The sequence below is a fragment of the Wolffia australiana genome, chromosome 2, assembly GCF_029677425.1.
Source record: "Wolffia australiana isolate 7733 chromosome 2, ASM2967742v1".
Lineage (NCBI taxonomy): Eukaryota > Viridiplantae > Streptophyta > Magnoliopsida > Alismatales > Araceae > Wolffia > Wolffia australiana.
Window position 1 is genome coordinate 12,629,272 of NC_135836.1, and position 6,815 is coordinate 12,636,086.

Genomic DNA, 6,815 nt, shown 5'->3' on the forward strand with positions numbered 1-6,815 from the left:
GAAATCAAGTTTTCGTCTCCCTTATGTGTTTTAAAATTTTCCGATAGGGGATTAGATTTGCATATTCCTTTCATCTCTGCATCGGGCCAAGCCGAGAAGCAACAAAGGGATTGCGGCCTGATGGGCTGCTATATTTAGAAAACTAAAAGGATTTAAGACCGGGCTTCAGACATATCCGACCCAAAGCCTGTATCATAACGGGCCGACTTAAGTATATTGATATAATCTCAATCATCTAATCTTCTTAAGGAAGATTGTACGGCGATATCTTCCAATTCTTATTATTTTTTTCTTTCTTTTTATTTTCCAGGCTTCTGATTGGCCACAACGGCTGATGAGGACAACGGGGCCCTTTTATAAACCAATCACAATGGAGAAAATGCTAATGATGGGGCAGTTGACGTGGCTGATGGTGCACCGTAAGTAAAAGGAGTCCACATTTGCGATTTAATCGCAGCTATTAGACTCCCTAAGAAGGAAATCAGACAACCAAGGGCAAATTCCTCCATCTCTGCCCCTGGTTGTCAACATCGCTGACCGGACGGTGAATTTCGGTGAAAAAAAAGTCATCCAACGGCCTTCATAGGACTACCGAGGGAAGATCAAGTGATCTATAGTGATGAGAGATCCTCTAGAGTATTTAAAAGGGGATTATGATCCCCAATTTTAAGATCTTTCAACTGAGATCTAGAGCGACGGTGGAAGACCTATCTTGGGTCTGTTCGGCCAAATTGGAGAGGGTGACTACTCCAGTGAGGTGGGCCTGGCTGAGGATGGCGTTTGAAGAGATCAGGAGTGTCAGGGAACGTGCCAACATGGAGGAAGACAAGCTGAATCGCACATCAAAGTTAGGGGGCGGCAATCGATGCCCCCATCCTCAGCTCACTAGAATCAGGGCGTCTCCAATGCATTTATAAACTCTATCTGGTTGATAACAAGTTTGCCAACATATTTGAATGCATAGATCCAGTCATAATCCCAATTGAAGTCAGATTTCATCTTTTTCTAGCACTAAAACCTCTTTGAGGCATTTTATCAAGCACCTACTGAGTGACGACAATTTCAACCTATATTATGCTAATTTTACCCTATAAAAATATTAAAAATACCTAGCAAATATAGCAATCTATAGATATCATATTTCTACTATCCTAAGATAACTATAGACATAAAATAACCAAAATACCTACTTACATTCCCTTTATATCTAATTAAATACATTAAATAATTCCTTCTTCTCCCCCCTAGTTCTCTTAGTCAAATCTTTAACTCTTAGCACATATCAATATTTCTCTAGCTCACTAATCTATACCTAATTAAATAATCTCTCCCCATCTATCAAAATTCTACTCCCATTCTTCTTCTTCCTCTTACCTCTTATTACAATAATTATCATATTAATTAACTTGTTACATCTTATTATCCAAAAACCTTAGTCCCTATCTAACTAAAATCTTAATCTTCATCATCATTATCTCTAATCCTATTACTGGCACTTCATTATTAAATCTATCTTATTTGGCTATGTGCTCAGACTTAAGGAGGATCTTTAAGTTCCTGAGCCAATCAGTAAAGTTTGGTCCAGTCAAACGATTGGCATCCATTATGCCACGTATCGAGTTACTTAACGACATCTTTGCCTGCACGGGATATATCTAATGAATTACTAGTTTAAGCAGATTCTAAGTTCATTGAATATAAATAGCTCCCACTAAAATTCATCATTCCATACAACCCTTAAGTGTACGAAAGCGGGGAAACCGATTATCTCTTAGTGGGGATCAGAATTTCAACATGTGTAATACGACCTCGAGTAAACCCCCACCAATCATAATACACATTATCGAACACCCATCTCATGGGACTTGCAACCCTTTGCAATATCTAATCATATTTTGGTCCCCAACTCTCATGCGGTCTGGAGTATACCCCCACCAACCACAGAGTTTGGTCTAGGCAATACTATCGTTACTTATCGAAAATAGATTTGTGTATAATCCTAGAGTATACCCCCACCAAACTACACGGTTCCTCTATCTCGACCTCGCGTCACACTCTAGCTCTTAGTTCCTCCTCCCGAAGAAGTAGGCGTGGAGTTGACTCCACCAACCTACCTTAATGGGACTTGGATCCGAAGACTATAGCAACGGAGGACCATGCTTAAGTTTGTCACTTTTGTGTTGCGGCTCAGATTTTAAAGAGAGGGATTTCAATAGTCTCTTCGATGACATACGAACATGTAATATCTCATATTAACATATGCCCTAACTCATGTGTGGTGTATGAATTTGTATGTGTGAGTGTAAGTTGACTGTCTCATATAGTCAACTCCACATTCCAATCTCATTGGTCCACTAACTTAAGGGAAACTATGTTTAGTTCATCTAATTTTTGGATTTCCACAACATATTCATCATGCCACAAATTTATATTACAAATGAAATCATATAACAAATGTAATATAACACAATTATTTAAATAATTTTAAAATTCTAGCAAAGAAACATGACTTTCATATTTAAAATTCAAGAAATAATTATTTAAACATTTTTAATAATTTAACTCTTGAATTCTTCCATTCAACAAATCCAAAATTATATTTTTCATAATTTTATCAACCTCACATAATTTTTCTTCTAATTTATTTTAGTTAATAAAATTAATAAATATTTATTGTAATTTTTCTAGAATTTTTTTGCAATTTAGTTAGCACTAAATAATTTATTTCAAAATTATTTAAATAAATAAATTTCTTAGGAAGTATTTAAAATTATTATACAATATAAATGTATTAAAGATAACCGGGTATCGCAGTGATAGCGCCACCTGCTCTGTGTGGCCCGAAGTGCGGGAGCTGGGTTCGAATCCCACCTCTCGCATTTCTTAAAAATAAATACTTTTTGCAGATCGGATCCGGCCTGATCAGATTGGATCAGATCGGATCGAAGCTATTCACGGGTATGTCCCGATCGGATCGGGTCTGACACGGTCGACCCACCGATCTGGGTCCGATTTGATCGTCCCAGGTCTGACCTGATCGACCCGGGTCTGACTCGCATTCGACCCGGGCTCGATCAGTTGACCCGATCCATCAGTGGCTTTGAAAAAGCCTTCAAAAACGGATAAGATTCAATACGGTCGAGCCCACGTGGCAGCCCGCCCGTGCGCGGCTGCCGCCGGTTGTGCGCGGTCGAGCGCGCAAGCCTGCGGGCAGCCTTTGTGCCTGTTGGGCGGTCACGTACTACCGTTGGGTGGGTGCTATCACTTGACACTTGGATCTCCACATCTTCTTCTTCAACTCTTCTTGAAAATCTAGAAGATCTCCTCACCATGAAGACACCCTTCCTTGGATGAGTTGCAAAGAGAGTGGAGAAAGGGAGGGGCCCTCAAATCAGGCTTGCATGGGTGCTTAAAGTGAGACCCCCTTCCCTCTTTATATTTCACTTAAGGTTTTTCTCAAAAACCCTACAATGTAAAATATATTGACCAATGCCCTTATGAACTTGTGCATGTGACCCTCCAGGCCCATGTACCGTTCTAGTTAATAACTTTATTGGCCCAATAACTTTTATTGACCAACCTTAATAATTAACTATATACGCATATAGATTAATTAAATAAGGATCGATTTAACCCAATTGATAGGTTATGTTTCCAGTCCGTGGGGTGCCAAGCTACACCTCGTGCTATAGAAGATACCGAGTAGTCTCGAACTCTCTCATGGAACCTTTACCCTCATCGGTTACCGTATATGTATAATCCATCATCCGCGCAAGACGCTAAAATGACTTAGGGTATGGTTTATCGTCAAACCCTAATCCATCATTCAATTAGTTCTAATGTGTAACGGGGATCATTGGAGAATGCCTTCTCAAATATCCTCACTACGTTGGCCAGAGATTTTAGTACATCATCTTCCTTGAGTCAATCTCCTCTTATACCGAGGGTGGATGATCTCGTCTTGACCAATCAATCATCTCCGTAAGCTTCTTACTACATCCGATATATAACTTATTTGCATCCCATGATTAGAGGCTCGTAAGTCATAGTCAAATGTAGTCGTCCACTCACGAGATGTCCTTGGTGTCTCAGGTCAATGGATCACTTATACAACTATGACTTGAATCATCCTAATTGACGTTTAGGTATGATACCATTAAGGGATTCGTATGGATCAATTTAGTGAACTCTTTCTCCAAAGAGCACCCACTATTTGTCCTTAGTGTCGCCACACTAATAGCTACATGATCAGCTATACTTATGGTTTAAGTAGGATCAGCTAGTGTTATTATATCCGGATAATTCAAGGTCCATCTCGACTATCCATCGAATAGGAATATTTAGAATACATGTATAAAGACTAGTGATCACTGTATTATAATCTCATCATACTTCACTAAGTCATTGCATGTATTCATGGACTTCATTATAAACATCACACGGAATAATAATGAACGCAAATATTTAATTTAATAAATTTAAATAAACATGGTAGTATGATTGGCTTGACGGCCACATAATATCCATCATGGCCCACTAAGGCCATCCCTATACGCGCCACGCCAGGCCCATCGGCCCACCCGCTCTATCACTGCCGCCCCCGCCATCGCCCCAGCCGCCACTCTGTCGCCACCGCCACTATCATTTTGCCGCCACTCCACCGCCGCCGCTCCAGCGCTGTCGCCGGCGCTTCGCCGCCGCCACTACTGCTGGCAATCGCCGGAGCAAGTAAATTCTCTAATTATGGCATTAAAAAATTATTAAAAATCAGTAAAAATAAAAAAATTTGAAAAATATTTTCTGCATTTAAAATTTCTTTAAAAAATGAGGAAAATCCATAAATTTCATATAATCAATTTACAGTTATTTTAACATCTATAAAATTCTTTAAAAAATCTCCAACTCTCGTTTTTAATACTTCTAGTGGTTTTTGGTGTATATTATATTTTAGAAAATTCTTTAAATATTTAATTTTGATTTATTTTTTAAGAAAAATTAGGAAAATTATGTAAAATATTTTCAGTGTTTTTCTTTGTATTTCGGCTTCAAATTAAATCATAGGAAATTATATAAACTACCTAAAAATCCAGAAAAATCCCATAAATTGTATTTTAAACTTTTAAAAATAATTTTCTTCATCCCAAGCTTGAGAAAAAATTATGAAATAAAATTTCTACCTCTCTATGGATTGACCCCTGACTTGCCCTATATGAATTATAGAGTATTTAGGTGGAAATTTTCATAAATATTGTTGGTTAAGTCTGAATAAGAACAACGACATAAAACCCCTAAATTTGGACTTATCACCTTTATCCATCAATAATGTTTACAATTATAAACAAAGATTGAAAATGAACATCCTTCATATTCACATTTTCATTCATAGTTGTCACGCAAATATTATGAATAAGAAGCACATGAGAAACTTTAATACCATGAATGAAATCATCACATACCCTAGTATAGATATGACCATCAATTTTTTAATTATTTCTCCTTCTAATTGTTGACCATTATGTATTGCATCATCTCCTTGATTATGGGGAGCTTAGCAGGTATTGTCAAGATAGAAAAATCACAATCATTTTCATACTTCATATATATCTTAATTATTTTATCTCTCATTTCAATATACATCATATTTCATAGAATATCTCTTCTGATCCCCAAATCCCTAATCTATGTTCATTGAAAGAAATGTTTATTAATTACAATTCCTGTTTGATGTGTATAATGAAGTCCATGAATACGTGCAATGATCTAGTGAATTATGATGAGGTATTAATATATAGCGCACTAGTCTAAAAACATGTATTTTAAATAAGTCCATTCGATGGATAGTTGATATGGACATCAAATTATCCAAATAAATCAACACTATATAGTCCTACTTATATGATAGGTGGCTGATCTTGTGGTCATTAGTTAGAGACGCTATGGATGAATGGTGGGTGGTCTTTAGATAAAGAGTTCAAAAATTAATTAGTGTGAATCCCTGAATGGTATTATACCTGAAAGCCAATCAGGTTGAGTCGTGTATGTCACGGTTATATAAGCGATCAGCTAACCTGAGACGCCAATGCCATACAGTGGATGGATGACTATATTTCAAATAAGGTGTATGACTATCTAATCATGGGATTCATAAAGTCCTAGCTCAGACATAATAAGGAATATACATAGGTGATTTAGTCGTCAATATGGGATCTTCTGCCCTCAACACAAAGAGGAGATGAACTCAAGGAAGATTTTATAGTTGAATCTGTGGCCAGGGTAGTGAGGATATTGGAGAAGGCGTTCTCCGATGATCCTCATTAAGCATCAATAATCATTTAATAACATATTAGGGTTTGATGACTAACTATACATTTAGTCATTCGAGAGTCTCACATAGATGAAGGATTGTAAATAAACAGTAACATATAATGGTAAGGGTTCCATGAGAGAGTTCATTTAGTACTCTTTATCATCTAGAGAATTAGTTGTAGCTTAGCACCCTACAAAGTGGAATCTTAACCCATCCATTTGGTTAAATCAATCCTTGGTTAGTTAATCTATACGTTGATATAATTAATTAATAAGGTTGGCTAATCATTGTTATTGGGTCATTAAAGTTATCAACTATAATAATACATAGACCTTGAGGGTCACATGCAAAAGAATATATGAGCATTCATGGATATACTTATGGGATTTTTATGAATTTTTTAAATAAAGTATAAATAGGGGAGGAACACCCATATTAGGCACCCAAGCCAGCCAAAGTTGTCCCTTTTTCTTCCTTCTCATTTTTTTCCCTTCAACCAAGAAGAGTG